The following is an 18,259-nucleotide window of genomic DNA, read 5'->3' on the forward strand; positions in this document are numbered from 1 at the left end:
TATTCGGGCATGCTCGGACTCCCAGGGACACTTGACCATGAAATCCGCGAGGGATGGGTCAGTGTCTGAGAGCCCCGATCTGTTTCGGGAGTCCCTTAATATAGAATTTTACAGTCCATTACATCAGAGCCCTCACTTTTCTAGCCAGTAATTTCAAAGCATTACAGTAAGGCCTACACATAGGTAGCCAATCCTTTAAAACCAACCATACATTCTGGCCTGTCACCGTTCAGGTAGTGTACAGTAGAGGGTACGTGTTGAATTGCACGTTTCTAACCTTTATCTGTATACGTGCTGAACCGCATGTCCCCAGCTAGCGTACGTGCTGAACCGTACGTCTCCGGCCTAGGTACGGGAGGCAACCCTTATCAATTTTACTTAGTAGTAGGGGAAATTCTTAACAGGGGAAGGGTATAACTTTATTTGATTACACAGCGAATGAGGGTTTAAGCAATTTTTCATTTCTTAGCAAAGCATTAGAAGCATTATTAAACAGAAGCCAGAAAAGGCCGGGTTAAACACAGACGTTCACTATTCGTTATCCTGTCATGCTGCTTGCTGACTCCCTTATCTATGGTCAGCTGGCCACAGTTTCTTAGTTAGCATAAGCTGGTTATAAAAAGAATGTTAAAACTTATAGGCTATACTATAGTTCTGACCTGGGGTCCTTCAAGTGGAGTGAGGTTCGGAGCTGACGACTAAAGAAAGAATTCTTAAGACATCTTTGGTGCAAAATGATGGTTTATTAAAGCACGGGGACAGGACCCGTGGGCAGACGGAGATGCTGCTGCCCAGGGCCTGTGAGGAGTGGCTGGTTATATACACAGGAGTTGGGTAGGTGAGGACAAAGGGGTGTTCAGAAGGGCTATTGGGGTAAAGAAGACTGTCAGGATATTGAAGGCCTGGTTACGATCAAGCCAAGGCCACTTTCCCTCTAATGAGGCACTAACATAAAGACAATTGGGAGTCTCCTGGTGGAATGTTACATTCCTGCTATCAAACGTCCTTGTTAGTGAGATTTAGGTCTTAAAAGAAATTTAACTTTATTTACTTTTCCTTCTACCTCCGTCTCCTTCGGTTTTTTATGGAGGGGAGGGTGATGTTAGGGCTTGAGGAACTGAGTTATATATCTTTGGAAATTGGGCTATTGATAAGGCAACTTCTTTGTTGTAAATCTCAAGGACATTTGTAAACCAAGAGAGACTCCTGCCTTGCAGGACTGTGATCTCTGCAAGATAACCATTTGCTCTTCTTTTAGGGCAGTCAGGGGTGCCTGTGAAATGTCACACATGTTACCAAGGGGAGTGGGTGGAGAGGGGGTGCAAGGCACCAGCCCCTGCTCCGTCCTCAGCCAGCCTCCTGCTCCCTCATCAGTATCTTTCCAGAATCTTGGCTATAAGAATGAACAATGGAAGGTCCTCTCTACTGTAGAACATATTCTAGAGAGAATAGGGCCTACAGCTTCAGGGTGAAAGAGAGTTGAATATGTTGCTAAAGGAAAAATACCAATAGAGAGGTTGAAGATTCAGGAAAGGGTTATCTGAGGCCACTCAGGAGATAGGGGAGGCTACGCTTTCAGATACTAAGGGGAATTGATCCTTTAACCAGAGAAGGAGTCTGAGATCAGAGGAATGAAAATACATCTGCATTGCTTGGGTCTTGTTCAGAAACCCTTTTAAGATTTGGAGGAAGGAATTCCAACTAGCCACAGGGACCATATTCATCAGGCTTCCAATTTGTTCTATTAATTAGTCACTCGCCAAAATCCTGATTCAGCGGGGTTATATTCTCACAAATGTATTTTCTCTTTGATCTAATCCAAAGGTAACAACCAACAGTATATTTTAAAAAATCACGGAGTTGATGGGCCAACAGTTCCAAGAGTACAGCATTGCTGTTCTTCATCTCTTGATTTCCTAGAGCAGCTCAGATCTCACTGAAATACACCCAAGCAAGAGGAAAATGAACAAGTGTGTCAAATTTGAGGATCTCATTTTATCTTTTTGTTGTTGTTAAGCCACAGTCATTGCTTCACTGTTCAAAATATTTATTTTCCTAACAGGTCACACAGAAGTTGGGAAGAGAAAGACAGCTGTCAATTAGCCTACATCCAAATCTGGGCTGAGGAGGAACAAAGAGCTGCCTGAAGAAATGAGTATCTGGAACAAACCACAGAGGTCAAGATGGCCACTGGCCAATGGAACCAGCTGCCTGGGTCCACATTCACAAGCCCCCTCCATGGGCACCACTGAGGTGCAGCGAGGACAGCAGAGCTGCTGGGCGCAGTCATTACAACTTCAGGAAAGGGGAAGGAGCTCACTCTTCAGACATGGTCCTCATGCTTCTGTGCTCCTTTGTGGCCTTCTCCCAGTTCGTGTGGTTGAATCCCTCAGCGACCTCACTCCACACAGTGTCCTCCTCCAGGCGGTGTGGGGCGATTCCAGGGCCTCCAGGGTGGGAGCAGGGCATGTAAGAGCTTTGAAGGACACCACTCTTAACAGAAGTGTGATGAGAGAAAAACTCTCTGAAGACCTCATACACATGGGAAGCCATTTTATTTTTTTAAAAGATTTTATTTACTTATTTGAAAGAGAGAGAGATCACAAGTAGGCAGAGAGGCAGGCAGAGAGATCGGGGGAAGTAGGCTCCCTGCTGAGTAGAGATCCCAACATGGAGCTCGACATGGGGCTCGATCCTAGGACCCTGAAATCATGAACTGAGCTGAAAGCAGAGGCTTAACCCACTGAACCACCCAGGCACCCCGGGAAGCTGTTTTAAATTTCTTCCTAAGGTAGCATGACTGGGCAGAAACTTTGTTCAAACCAAGAGCCTAATGTGTGCCCCCCTCCACACATACATTGTACATCTCTGTAAATGAGTAGCCGAAGGGAAAACCAGCTTGTCCTTGAGGTACCCATGGATGCTCCTACTCCTGGCATTCCTTTGCGTTTAAACTGATTCCTCCCTGTATGCCAATCTAGAATCTTTGAGCTCTTGACCTGTAAAACCTATTCGTTCTCTAGGACATTTTCTTCCCTGTGACGAGTATATCCCTGGCAGGCAGCCTAAGCTGGGCTCAAATAAAACTTTCTCTTAGGGATTCTGACAGGTCTGTTCATTTGGCTGGACAGGGGTGCTGGGCTCGGTGCGCACTGAATGTGTGTGTGCTGATGGCTCCCTTCAGGCTTGGGAGGCCTGAGCAAGGAAGTGTCTGTTCTGCTTCCTGCAGACACTACAGTTGCAACCAGAGAGGAGCAACGTGGTAGATGCCTCCCGCTTGGCTCACTGGGTACTGGTTTCCCATGGTGTCTAGCAGCAGCTTGGTGGCACACTGACTGACGGCTCCTGTAAAGTCTCCTACTGGTCACCAGGGGAGGAGAGCAGCTGTGCGGGCCACCTCCTGGGCTCAGTGACCACTGGCCCCACTGCTGCTTGTTCCTTGTTCTGGGTGTGCCTCGCTGGCCCCAGCTTCCCTGCCCTCTGCCACCGGCTGGCTGGTGGAATGCTGTCTGTGGCTGGTGTGCAGGCCCTGAGGCCACGGCTGCTTCTGCCCCTGTGGCTTGGCGGCCCTGCTGCTCTTCACTAGCAACATTAACTTAGCAACCTTATTTTATCTTTAAAAGTCATGCGCTTTGCACCCCATAATCTAGCTGGGCACTGGCAATAGAAAATAAGAAAAGATTCGTTCCTTACCCTTTAGAAATCATAGTTAAAAATGAAATCAATATATGCCGACTTCAGAGGGGGCAACTCTATGGGGCAAATTGCCAGTCTCCTTGTCATATCCAAGGCAATTGACACCAATCACTTGTGACTTTCTTTTCCATGCAACAAAATGTTAGGCTCGGGTTCCTCCTCAGTGGCATACCCACGGCTTATTAATCAGAATGGGCTTTGATTTGGTAAATCTCTGTGCATAAGAGACTAGTTTAATTTGGTAAAACATATATTAGAGGAAAGATCTGTGCAAAGTGCACTAAGAACACTGGAGGAAGTGGTGTTTCTGCTTGGGGGGGTCAGAGGAAACTTTACTAAAGGAGTTAGGCAGTCTGTGGTTGTGGTGATGGCCTTGCTCCACAAAGTCTGCAGGGACCTGCGTTCCTTCCTATTCATAGACTCTCATCTCTTATCTGGTGGGTAGATTTCTAATCATCACCTTCAGGTTTCAGAAAGATGGAGGAAGAGACAAGAAAAGGCAAAGGGCACGTGCCAGCTCTTTTTTAAGGAAGTCTCCAAAAAGCCACAGGCCAGGCAGCCCACCTGCATCTCAGTGGGTAGACCTTAATCTCATAGCCACACCTACTTGCAAGTTCTATTCCAATAGAAGAAGATGAGTATGGATATCACATGGGGATGGGGGTGAAGGAAAGGGAGGGGAGGTCACATAAATGGTTGTTTTGTTAAGTAAATGTAGGAAGTACTGGATTGAATAAAGTGGTCTCTTTATTTTCAGCATGACAGTTGTATGGAGAATGCCCCCCCCTGACGTGTTGTATATGTTTATACATCTTCTTCCATAGGACTAGAACCTCAAATAAGTAAATGGACAGTGGAATAGGAATTAATTCCCTTGTAGCAAGGGAAGATGAAGAAATAATGATATCCACTGAGTAAGAGGGGTAAGAGGTTAAAATGAAACAAAACACAAGCCTAGAACCAGCTTTTGGAATAAGGAAGCAACAAGAAATAAAGTTGGTAGTATGCAGGATCTAGTACATTGGGAGGGTGTGGATTATATATGGAGGACAGAACTTTCTTTGGGAAACCTGACAGAAAGCAACTGGAGATTTGGCCATGTCCAAAGTCTCCTTTCAAAAGAGCTCAAGTGGGAGGAGTTAACTCAAGTCTGGAGGGGAGAAGTAGCAGAGGGATATTCCTAAGCGCATCTTGTCTTATGCCAACAGTGGCTCCATCCATTCCATCTTCACCAGAACATGCGTCTCTCCCAAGAACTCAAGAAATGTCAAGTTTCTGTCTTGGCCCTCAACTTCATGGCCATCTTCTTGATGAAATAGACATATATGTCCTTAGACTGGGTACCTGTCATGTTCCTTGATAAGCTGACATTCAGCAGGGTCTGGGACGTCTGTTTTGAAGGCAGCCTTTGACTTTCTTCTGGTGCAAAGGGTAAGCAGAACCCAGTGACAACTGTAGGGAGTGGTTACTTTATTGTAGGCCAGGTTTTCTATGAGGTGGGTGGTCCTGACCCAAACCGTATATTGGGATAGTAGGAAGACTCTAGCAAATGCAGACCTCCAGGCAGATTTACCTCCAGGTAAATGCCAGCAAGCCAAGAGGCTCAGACTGAGATCTCACCCTTACTGAACTCCTCTCATCCCAGAACTCAAACTTCTCCATGTTCTCTACCTTCTTCATCTTCTCTGAGTCCTCCAGCATCTTGTCCCCGAGTTCACCTGGCTCTCTCTGAGTTCTCTCTCAGCTCTGCTCCTCCTCTCTTGACAGTGCATAAGTATGAGCAGGGCAGGTGGAGGCGGAGGATAGTATGGGAGCTTGGAAGCTAAAAGAATTGACCCCTGTCCCAAGCTGGAATTCCCACTTACTCCTCAGAATATTTGTGACTGATGTTTTAATTGTCGTTGCCATTGAACTCTGCTTCTTATCCCTCATTTTGGTAGCATCCTTACGGACCTTTCCTCTTTTTCTCTTGGAGTTAGCTGTTTTTGCCATCTGGGAATTCACTTCAGGTAAGGGATCCCCATCTGTTTGCTTTGGTTCTAAAGAGTATCTGGATTTGGGGAGATGAAGACTAAAGGACAAACATTGTGAGTAAGGTTGAATGGCTAGAAATTGTGACCTACAACCCTGGACAGGCACATTTCATCAGTCTGAGACCTTTTTCTGAGATGAGACACTAGAAAATGAGATGCCACATCAGTCCCAAGGAGAGTGTGTGATATCTAGGGTTGCCAGATTTAGAAAGAAAAAAAAAAAAACAAAACAGGGAGCTTAGTCCTATTTGAATTTTAGATAAACAATGTTATTTTTAAGCTTTTAAAAAGCTTAAAAATGGGGTTACATATACTAAAAAATGATTCATTGTTTATCCGAAATTCAAATTAAACTGGGCATCCTGTATTTTATTTGGAGCCCTAGAAGTAGCCTTTGTAGAAGGAGAGATGGATTGTGTGAAAGGAATTCATTTATAAGTAGCAGGATTCATGAGAAGATGAGGCGGAAAATTCCACACCTTCCTAGGATGCCTCTATTTGGGATGGTGAAGAGCTATCACATGAGAGAGTCAGATCCTGTGAGTATTTTAAGATAATGAGATCTGATTATAGGAGGGAGAGATTTATTTCTGTAGCTGGGGTCAAATATTTGGAAAGAAGAAGGGTGTGGTGATTTGAGAAAGGAGAAAAGTGAGTCTGGGCTAATGGTAGGTAGGAGGAAAAGGCCTTGGACGTGTGGGAGAGAGGAGCAGGGTCAGGGGCCAGTGGAGGTTTAGGGTGTGGGCCATATTTACATGGAAGGGTGAATTTGGATGGAAAGTGACTTCAAGTAGGTAGATGATAGATTTGCATTGGCTGGACAAGCTAGACTAGGCAAGCAGGTCGGCAGGATGGACAGTATGGGAAGGATGCAAGAGATAATTTGGGCAAAGAGATCAGTACAGTGGCCGGGTATGAAATAGGTACTCATTAAAATGATAGCTCTCTAAAGAGCATGGACCATGCCTTCGGTTTCCTTTGGCTCCACACTGTTCTGAACCCAGTACATAACAAATAGAGACTGACAACTGGAGACTGCTTATTAGAATCCATTCCTCTTTTTGTCTCCACTTCATGAGGTCTTCATATCTTGGTGACTTTCTGTTTTTTTTTCTCTTTCTCCTTCTGTTTCTCAGGATTCCTTTCTTTCCAGTACATTCTCAAGCAGATGTACCTGGAGGACTAGCCTCCAGGGGATGAACACAACCTGAGGAGGGTAAACCCTAGGAAGTCTGAGCCTAAAACATATTTCCGGAATAGACTGAATGCTTAGGAGATTCCCCACTGTGTAGTGAGAACACCTAGTCTGCCAGCCTCCCTGTGCCTTACCTCTTGTGCCAGGAGTCTGGCTCCTACTTCAGGGTCATTTTGTCCATTTCCTGTCTATTCCTCCCATGGAGTTGGGTTCAAATTTAGACAAGAAGGTGGTTTAAGGAGATTCATTCTCAACTCAGATGAGCAAGTGGAACTTCTGGCACAACCCCGTGTACAACTACAGACTCTCTTTTCCCCATTGTATATCCACGTCTCCTTTGTCATAGGTTAATTGACCATATACGTGTGAGTTTATTTCTTGGCTCTCTCTTCTGTTGCATTGAACCATGTCTGTTTTGTGCCATACTGTTTTGATAGCTACAGCTTTATAATTATCTTGAAATCCGGGAATGTGATACCTTCAGTTTTGTTCTTCTTTCTCAAAGCTGCTTTGGCAAATTGGGGTTCTTTTGTGGTTCCATACATATTTTAGGATTATTTTTTCTAGTTTTTGCAGAAAATGCTGTTGGTATTTTAACAGAGCTTGAATTGAATCTGTAGATTGCTTTGGATAGTATGGACATTATAACAATATTAATTCTTCCAATCCATGAGCATTTGTTTGTGTCCTCTTCAATTTGCCTCATCAGTTTTTTATAGTTTTCAGAGTACAGGTCTTTCTCTTTTTCAGTTAAGTTTATCCCTAGGAATTTTATTCTTTTCAATACAATTATAAATAGAATTGGTTTTCTTAATTTCTCTTTCTACTTCTTCTTATTAAGTGTTCCATTTATTAATTTTGAATCCTGCAACTTTACTGAATTCATTTATTATTTATACTTTTTTTTTGGTAGAGTCTTTAGGTGTTTTTTTGTTTGTTTGTTTGTTTGTTTTCTTTAATATAGTATGTCGTCTGCAAATAATGACAGCTTATCTTCTTCCTTACCAGTTTGGATGCTTTTTTATTTTCTTGTTTGATTCCTGTGGCTAGGAGTTCCAGGAGTATGGTAAGTAAAAGTGGTGAGAGTGAACGTCCTTGTCTTTGGGGGAAAGCTCCCGATTTTTCACCATTAAGTATGTTAGCTATAGGTTTTTCACATATGGTCTTTGTTATGTTGAGGCATGTTCCTTCTAAACCCTACTTTACTGAGTTTTTATCATGAACAGAAGTGGAATTTTGTCAAATGCTTTTTCTGCATCTATTAAGATGATTATATGATTTTCATCCCTGTTTTGTTTCTGTGGTATATCATATTGCTTGATTTGTGAATATTGAACCATCTTCACTCCCCAGAATAAATCCCACCTGATTGTGTTAAATGATCCTTTTAATGTTTGTTTGTTTTTTTTAAAATATTTTATTTATTTATTTGAGAGAGAGACAGTGAGAGAACATGAGCGAGGAGAAGGACAGAGGGAGAAGCAGACTCCCCATGGAGCTGGGAGCCCGATGCGGGACTCGATCCCAGGACTCCGAGACCATGACCTGAGCCGAAGGCAGCCCTCCAACCAACTGAGCCACCCAGGCGTCCCATGGGGTTGTTTTTTTTTTTTTTTTTTAAGATTTTTTTTATCTGTTTGAGAGAGATAGTAGGAGAGAGCACGAGGGGTGGAGAGGAGCAGTGAGAGAGAGAGGAGCAGACTCCCCACGGAGCAGAGAGTCCAACAAGGGGCTCAATCCCAGGGCTCTGGGATCATGACCTGAGCTGAAGGCAGATATTTAACGCACTGAACCACCCAGTTGCTCCCTTTTAATGTATTGTTAAGTGCAGTTTACGAGTGCTTACTTGAAGATTTTTGCATCTATGTCCATCAGGGATATTGGCTTGCAAGGTTTTTTCAGGTCTTTGTCTGATTTGGGGATCATGGTCATGTTGTTTGGCCTCATAAAATGTATTTGGAAACATTCCTTCATGTATTTTTTGGAATACTTTGAGAACAATCAGTATTAACTCTCCTTTAAATGTTTGGTAGAATTCATCTCTGAAACCATCTGGTCCTGGACTTTTGTTTCTTGGGAGTCTTTTGATTACTGATTTAATTTCATTACTTTTTAATGAATTACATTGATTACTTTTATTACTAGTAATTGGTCTGGTTAGATATTCTATCTCTTCCTCATTTGGTTTTGAAAGACTGTACATTTTTAGGAATTTATACATTTCTTCTAGGTTGTTCAAATTGCTGGTATATAATTTTTCATAGCAGTCTTTTATAATCCTTTGTAATATTGTGGTATCAGTTATTACTTCTCTTTCAAATAAAAAGAAAAGTAATAAAATATTAAAACAAAAATACAAGGGGGAAGCACAATAATGCCAAAAAACCCCACAAAAAACCCAAAACAATGAAGTAGACAAACATATGGCAAGATTAAACAGGAATAATGGACAGTGAAAAAATACACTTAAAAAGAGACAGAACCACAGATGTTTCATGATTTAAAATCTAGGAGAAAATGATGAAAATCTAGTGCTAATAAACTTCGAAACTTACATATTCTTGAAAAACGTGATTTACTAAGTACTTTAGTAGAAAATACAATTCTTTGCATAACATGAACCCATGATTTGAAATCTTCCATAAAAAATACATGACAAAGTAGATCTGAGATATGAATTTATCAGATGTTTATAAAGATATTTCTGATCTTATGAAAACTCCCAGAAAAAGGAATGGGAGAAAATATCTCAACTAATTTTGTGACACTAGCAGTAATTTTGATACTCCAAACCTAAGAGAGACTATGCGAGATGAAAAATCAGATTCCACTTTCACACATGAATTTGAGTTAAATTTTAAATAAAACTGAAGAAAACATAAAAGTTCAGGAATAAAATATATCTTTATTGTTAAGTTGAATTTATTATAGATTTATAAGTTTAGTTTTATATTACACTATAAAGCTATAGTTTTATACTCTAAAACTAATTGATATAACTTCCTTAAGAAGAGAGAAAAAACATATGACCATATTAAGAGATACAGATACAGATAAACTGTTAAAATACAATATAATTCTTAGGTGCCTGGTGGCTTAGTGAGTTAGGCCTCTGCCTTCAGCTCAGGCCATGTTCTCAGGGTCCTGGAATCAAGTGCCGCATCAGGCTCTCTGCTCAGCAGGACGCCTGCTGTCTCTCTGCCTGCCCTCTGCCTACTTGTGATCTCGGTCTCTCTCTGTCAAATAAATAAATAATCTTAAAAAAATACAATATCATTCTTTAAAAAATGTATAGCAAGGGAAGAGTAGACCTTTACCAGTAAAGGTCATGCTATAGCTAAAATGTCTATATAATTTCCTCAGATGATAACTACACTTTTCATGGTAAACATTTCATAATGGATAGAATTGTCAAATCTCTACGTTGTATACCTGGAACTAATATATTATGTCAACTGTCCTTTAGCTAACCCTATACAATATGTTCTATGTCTGGAACTAATGTCAACTATGCTTCAATTAAAAAAAAAATTCTCATCTTATTCTTCTCCCTCTTCTTTTGCCTTCCTGTTCTCTCCCATTCTGTTTCACTTTTCTTTTCCTCCCTGAGGAATTTAGTAGTACCGTCATTTAGGCATGTCAGACCAAATTAGGTCTGGGGAATTATGATGCCCTGGAGTTTCCCAGGTGAAGAAAGTATCCATGTTGTGAGGGGGCATGGAGTGTAGGAGCCCAGGCAGTATAAGGGGGACAAGTACAAAGATGAACAGCTTATTGCTGGTTGTTTAACCCAGGCACGATGCAGAAGGCATTCACTTAGGAACAGGGCCCACAGCATGGTGTTGGAGGGTAGTGAGAAGGGTAGGTCAGCCAGAGGTGTTAAAGCCTAATTAGCATGAGAAAGGTGTCTGTGGGAGGCAGAAGGCCAGCCAGTGAAGTCAAATCCTCAGCCTGTAGTACAGAACAAAGGCAATTGAAATAGAATTTATGAAAAGGATTTTGGAGAGAGCTGTTGGCATGTTATTATCTCTGTACATTTCCCCACAGAGAAGAGTTCAGATTGGAGTGTCTTGTCCCTTTTGCTAAATCTTAACTAGAGAGATGTCAACAAGGCCGATCAATGGCACAAAATATGGGGGACACAGTGGAGAAGGCTATGGATAATATCAAGGCAACAGATGAGCAGCTTGACTGCCTGACGTTGATTCTTTATCAAGATTAGTCTGTAGTGTCAGAGCTCTTCAGGGACAATGAGGCATGAACATTTCCCACAACACGTGTGGGAAAGAGGATAGAGGGAGCATTGGCATGGGGGCAGCTGAAAGCCAGCTTAGATAGGCCAAGTGGAGAAATGAAGGTAAATCAAGGAACAAAAAGCAGGAGGAAAGAGAGAGGAAACATTTTCCCTGGCAACTATCCAAGGAGCTATCGCTCAGCAGCTCCAATGGGTGAAGGGAAATGTTTGATCTTTATGTCAAATTCAGCTAAGGATGAATTTTAGAGGGATACGGGGAGCTCAACATTTTAATTTTGGGATTGAGACTGTATTACTCAGGATAAGTCATGAAACTGTCTAGGTCTTCATATGGAGGTAAGGAAAAATGTGAATGGAAATAAAATGATAATGGAAGACCTAAGTGTATGGTCTATATTTTTATATCCCATGATATCCCAGGGGATGATCACACACATATCACTGAGCTTGGAGAGGGCTAATTGATAAAGTTATATGACTGTCACTTAATTAGTTTTGTTATTATTATGACTTTATCACAGTAAGAGAGAACATCTCACGGATCTGAGAGACAGTGTCCCTTGGGTAATCCAGATGCATATGGCAGATACAGCAATGTTTATAACATAAAGAAGCGATTTGACATTTCCAATTTCTGAGTATGAGTGTAAAATTATGTCATTTTAATTTGGAAATGGCAAAAGAATTAAAAGCCTTCTTTGATGGGGGTGAGATTGAGCAAAATGGGTGAAGGGGGGTCAAGAGGTACCAACTTCCAGTTATGAGATAAATAAATCATGGGGATGTAATGTACACCCGGGTGACTATAGTTATTTTATATTTGCAAGTTGCTAAGAGAGGAGATCTTAGAAGACCTCATCATAAAAAATAAAATTCTCATCACAGGAAAGAAAAACATAATCATGTATGGAGACAAATGTTAATTACATTGATTGTGATCATTTTGCAACATACACAAATATCAAGTCATTATGTTGCACACCTGAAACTAATATAATGTTATATGTCAACTCCACTTCAATTAAAACCCTTTTTTTTTTTTTACACCTCCTTTCATTCCATAAGGCAAGGAAAACAATTTTTTTTCTGGATTAAGACATTTTAATATACATAATGTATAGTACTTCATATAATTTATTAATGTCCTTTTCTATATGCCAAAGCGTTACCTTGTGAAGGAAAACAAATATTGCCAATCATTTTATCTTTCCATGGCCTAATCGTAAGTCAAAACAAATAGCCTTTAACCAAATATGTACTTTACGTTCTAAGTACTAATTGTTGCGAGGTAAGATTTTCATCTCTCATATCTCTCATCTCTCATCATCTCGTTTTTTGGTGTTAAGAAATGTGTGGGGAGATTTTTTTTTTCTTAAAGATCTTATTTATTTATTTGAGAGAGATCGTGAGAAAGAGTGTGAGAAGGGAGAAGGTCAGAGGGAGGAGCAGACTCCCCATGGAGCTGGAAGCCTGCTCCAGGATCAAGACGGGAGCTGAAGGCAGTCACTTAACCAACTGAGCCACCCAGGCGCCCCGGGGGAGATGTTTTTAACATAAAAGACCCCTGGAGTTGCGTGTTTAATGCAAGGTAGGTCTGAAGGTATTGCAGACATGGAGACTAGGGGCTTGTTTTTGGGAAAGCAGAAGTCTCACTGTGCACTCCTAAGGAGAAGAAGCAAGTCACAGGGTCAACTCAGGCTTTTCCTGTTATCTCGGCTTCCCCTGGATTGGGGAAATGCATCAGGCAGAGTTCAACTATGAATGATTGAAACCAGCCTAGCAATTTTAGGAAATGGTTTAAATAGGACATGCACAATTATGAAATAGTTGGAAGGGCTGGAGGACCCGGTTCCAGGCCGGCCACCATAGCCTCCATATAAAACAGGCCCTCAAGGAGGCTGCCAGGTGGTACCATCAGAGAGGCAAGCAATTGGAAAATGGCAGCTTCCTGTCGGTCTTAGCAGCATTCAGAGATCAGGAAACTGCCCTGCTGTCTGTTAGAACTATGTCAGCCGAACATGGATGCGTGGAAGCTGCCTCCCTCCCCTACAGCAACAAGAGCATTCTAGGTATCAGCAACAAGTCACATGTGTCCTGATTTCTCGCACCTTTGGAATAATATCTTGTTCTGGCCAATAGCTCCCACTTGGTGGTCTTTAACACGCCACAGTGTAAAAATTGTTTTAAACCAGAGCAGAAAGCAGGTAATTCCTGGTTCATTATCTGCAGTTCCCTGTTTGCACTTGGGCTATATATTTGGAGACACCAATAACTGGTTTTTCCCCCCTCATTTAGGTAACTGTACAAGCTCAAACTGAGGTGTGCAGCAATGCAGAGAGTGGTTTGGGCCCAGGTTTCCCTGCTTCCTTTCACCTTCCCTGCAAAGGTCTAAGATAAGAACTGAAAAGAGTCTGCAGAGGATGTAGCATGGAGAGGTTTTGTTGGACTAGACTTTGAGAAAAGAATGCAAGGACTTCCCTAAATTAAGAAGAAAAAAAAAAAGATTCACTCAAATATGAAGAAAGAGAAAAAGATCTCAGAACCCACATAGGCATGGATGTTACAGAACTTCCCCCAAGCAGCCAGGCAGGTAGAAACAAGAGTGGACTTAGCATTACCTCCCCCTCCCTCTCTTTCCTGGGGTCTGCATTAGATCCCATAGACTTGGCAGGAATCCAAGTGAATAAAAAGGAAACAAACCAAGGTTTATAACTACCTTCAGAACCAGGACACCGAGACAGTCATTCTTCCTGGCCATATAAAAATTGAATCTATGCATACGAGAGCTATTGGATTGTTGAACAGGGTGGCTACACTTCCTTCTAGGTATGGTGACTACTAAAGGGTATTACTGAAAGATACGGCATATCCATACAGAATACTATCATAACAAAACCCATAAGAGGGTTACTGACAAGGAGTCACAGCGTTCAGAGAAAAAAAAGACAAGATCATATAAGAATGAAAATACCAGGAATGGGCCTTGAAGTTACAGACCAGACATGAAGTTGGAATTCCTCTATGAGGAAAGGTGTATGACTTTTTAAATTGAGGGGCCTTTAAAATACTCATGAAGGGAAGTAGTGACAGAAAAGGCTGAAAATCTCAGGGTAAAAATTTTATAATTTAAAACATATAAGCATGTTATGGGCTGGATCGTGTCCCACCAAAACTCATATATTGGAAGCCTAACCCTTGGTACCTCAAAATGTGACTGTATTTGGAGAGAGTGCCTTTAAAGAGAGAATTAAGTTAAAATGAGGTCCTTAGGGGCGCCTGGGTGGTTCAGTGGGTTACGCCTCTGCCTTTGGCTTGGACCCTGGGATCGAGCCCCACGTCGGGCTCTCTGCTCGGCGGGGAGCCTGCTTCCTCCTCTCTCTCTCTCTGCCTGTCTCTCTGCCTACTCATGATCTCTGTCTGTCAAATAAATAAATAAAATCTTTAAAAAAAATAAAAAAAGAAAATGAGGTCATTAGAGTAGACCCTAATCCTATCTGACTGGGATCCTTATAAGAAGAGGAGATTAGGACATAGAGAGAAACCAGACATGTGCACACACAAAGGAAAAAACCACGTAAAGACACCGAAGGTGGCCATCCACAAATCAAGGAGAGAAGCCTGAGGAGAAACCAAACCCGCGGACACCTTGATTTGAACTTGGGTTTGATTCAGCCTCCAGGACAGTGAGAAACATTTCTATTGTGTAACCTACCCTGTCTGTGGTATTTTGTTAGCTGACTAATACCAAGTGGAAGGGTTACGTTATCAAAACGAGGTATTTTGGAGGATATATTAAATTGTGAGAATGAAGAAGTTTGAAGAATGGGAACTGGGCCTTTGTTTACCCTTTCAGTTCCTGTCAAGGACTGCTCAATTCTCTATGAATCCCCAACCTCAGCACAACGCTTGGCACAAAACATGTTCTCAATAATGAGTAGAATGAATGATGGAATGAAAAGGAAGAGAGATTTAAGAGAGGTTGTGTTGAAATAATCTACTGTAGTGATCCTCAAGCTTTCTGGTGACAGGACTCTGTTTTTTTCTTTTTAATTTTCTTTTTAAGTGGTCTACTGCCCCCAGTGCGGGGCTTGAACATACAACCCAGAGATCAAGAGTTGCATGAGTTACGGACTGAGCCAGCCAGGCACCACAGGATCCTTTACACTCTTAAATGTTATTGTGAAACCCAAAGGTCTTTGTGAATTATATCCATCAATATTTACTACATTAAGTTTTAAAACTGCAAATTTAAAAATATTTACTAGTTGGGGTGCCTGGCTAGCTTAGTTGGTAAAGCATGTGACTCTTGATCTGGGGGTTGTGAGTTCAAGCCTCATGTTGGGGTAGAGATTACTTAGAAAAATAATTTTTAAAATTTTGAAAGTATTTGTTAATTTTTTCTAAAATAAAAGCAACCAACCTATTAGATGTTATCGCAAGTAACATTTTATGAAAAAATAACTGTGTATATATTTTTCTTTCACTCTCCTTTATGACTGTTTAGTAGAAGACAGATTTTTATATCTGCCTCTTCATTCAAAATGTCATAAGCATATGAAGAAAGTTTGGCTTCATTCAGATAAACTGTTAGAAAAGGAAAGAGTATTTTATTTTATTTTAAAGATTTTATTTATTCATTTGACAGAGAGAGATCACAAGTAGGCAGAAAGGCAGGCAGAGAGAGGGGAGGAAGCAGGCTCCCTGCCAAGCAGAGAGCCTGATGCGGGACTCGATTCCAGGACCCTGAGATTACGACCTGAGCTGAAAGCAGAGGCTTAACCCACTGAGCCACCCAGGCACCCAGAAAGAGTATTTTAATAGCTTTTTCAGGTAATTGTCCATATTCCTGTCTGATTTTATACCAGACTTGACAGATGGCACCCTCTTTAGGGTTGGTTGTAATGCGCAGTCTGAAACCTCATCACTAACTTTGAATGGGTCTTTTACCCATGCGTGATTTGGTAACAAGTTGGGCACATTAGTCCGTGGGGGTATTCAGCTTTTCAGTATATAATATCAAAGAGAAAAGAAAATTAACACCATCACCAATCTCATCAGAAATGTCTCTAAGCATTGGGAAGCTGCAAGTTACCAAATACTGAAAGCTAATAATTTATCATTGCAAATCCTCTCGATTATTTTCTTTGAATTATTTTTTTTACAGACTGATTTCTTTGATTTTTGAGAAAATGACTGAATATGTAATGGTTTATTCTTTCCAATAAAAATTGGTGTTCCATGAAAACAAAATAAAACATCTAGATCAGTTTGCAAGTTAAAAGTCACCCAAACACTTTTCTTTGACAATCATCTCATTTTTGACACAGCTGGAGTGCTTTTTCTGCACTTACCATTTATTCACATGGTTCATTAAAAAGACATGTACTTAAGGGTAAGAACTAGTCAAGTAAATTTTTTTTTTACTGCTTCATCAAGGATATTCTTAAGTAAACTATCTCCCTCCCATGTGACTGTTATGGACACAAGAGGGCGGGGACCTCCTGATAAACTGCCTTGATCCACAGGAAGCAAGAGCAATTATGTGCTGTTTTTATACCATCAGCTTTTTTCATAACAAATGCAGCTTTGATATTACTATGAAAATATTGTTGCCCTCACATATCTTGAAAGTGTCTAGGACCTCCATGGTCTGTTTGCACATTGAGAACTGATGAAATAAAGTATCTGTGGGGATTTGAGGGACAAGGGGCCAAGCTTCTCTTGGAAATTTTGAACCCAGTTGTCAAGCATAGGGCAGGTTGTGAATTGATGTTTGTTGAATGTTGAATTATGTATTATGAATACATGATTGTATAAATATGTGCTTACTTGAATGAGTGAGGCGGTGTGGAGAAGAATGGTGGAGAGAATACGATTTAGAGTGGAGAATGCATGCTGTTTGGATTCAGAATCTGCTCTCAAGGTCTGGCTTTGTCACTGAACAGCTGTGGAGCGTTTTATCAGCAAAATGGGGATAATGATACATTGATTTATGGCAAAAAATTGTTAGACAAAATGAAATTATGTGTGTAAGTTTTTAAAGTATAATCCACCCCCCCTAACATGGGGCTTGAGCTTATAAACTCAATATGGGGGGGCCACAGACTCTACCCACTGAACCAGCCAGGCTCTTATGTGAGCAGTGTTTAATAGCATTTTTGGTTGTATAGAGGTGGGGAAAATATGGAGATTTATAAAATCAGTTTGTGATATTTCAAGGGGAATATCTCAGGAGACACAGGTGGAAATGCAGATTTAATTTGACAGGTAGGTATAGACTCTGCACATGTTGGGGAGATACTCATTCAACTGCTATTTACCTAGTGTACTACTCCAACAGAGGAGGCTGTGGACCGTTAAAATATCGGTATCTATGAGGGAGAGGCGATCCAGATCAGTAGGAAATAAGATGGAAAATAGCGGCCAAAGGTCAAGCACAATTATTCAGCAGGTACATCATGGTTTCCAGAAATTACATGATTCCTTTAAAACCTAACTAGAACACACTTCATGTCGCCTTCTTAGCGCAGTGGGCAGCGCGTCAGTCTCATAATCTGAAGGTCCTGAGTTCGAGCCTCAGAGAGGGCATGTGTTTTTGTCAGAAGCTCGTCCACAGCCGGTGACAAACACGACTCCTTTTAGAGCGAAGGTGCCTCCCGGGAATGCCGCGCCGATTCGCGGCTGGGATGCAGTTTCTTCCGGTCCTGAACCGAGAAATGTGACGGCACCTGAGATGCAGAGCTTTCCCACAGCAGGCGGCTGGGTCCCCAGGCCTCCTTCGCCGAGCAACGGGTGAAGCCCGGGAAGCCTGGGCGCCCAACCACCTGCTGGGGGCGCGGGGCGGGGCCGCGGGCGCTGCGCTCCGCCCACTTGGCCGCGGGCGCCTCCCCCGCGCGCTGGGGTCTGGGTCCCAGCAGGGGCATCTCCGCGCGCAGGTGCGCACCTTGTACGCGCACGGGGAAGACAGGGAAGTGTGGGACATCTTCGCAGCGTAGGAAATTGACTCTTTCTGTCCTTTTGTCCCGTTTGGCTCCACGCATGGCAGGGCTGGCGATGTCCTGACCCACCTTCCCACCGACT

General features: G+C 41.9%; 1 long non-coding RNA gene and 1 other non-coding gene across 4 annotated transcripts in view; both read left to right on the forward strand.

Annotated features, from left to right (window-relative positions):
- Positions 1-3,081, forward strand: part of LOC132017675 (uncharacterized) — a 6,347-nt gene extending 3,266 nt beyond the window's left edge. For 2 of the 3 annotated variants that reach the window (XR_009404362.1, XR_009404361.1), the window contains 2 exons: positions 1,825-1,970; positions 2,063-3,081. This is a non-coding gene — a long non-coding RNA (uncharacterized LOC132017675). The remainder of the gene's footprint in view (positions 1-1,824; positions 1,971-2,062) is intronic. The other variant, XR_009404363.1, reaches the window with a different exon arrangement.
- A 14,613-nt stretch (positions 3,082-17,694) lies between these two features.
- On the forward strand, positions 17,695-17,767 carry TRNAM-CAU (transfer RNA methionine (anticodon CAU)). Its single transcript has one exon. It is a non-coding gene; the product is annotated as a tRNA-Met (tRNA).
- Positions 17,768-18,259: the final 492 nt, after the last annotated feature.

This window comes from Mustela nigripes, chromosome 5, assembly GCF_022355385.1.
Source record: "Mustela nigripes isolate SB6536 chromosome 5, MUSNIG.SB6536, whole genome shotgun sequence".
Lineage (NCBI taxonomy): Eukaryota > Metazoa > Chordata > Mammalia > Carnivora > Mustelidae > Mustela > Mustela nigripes.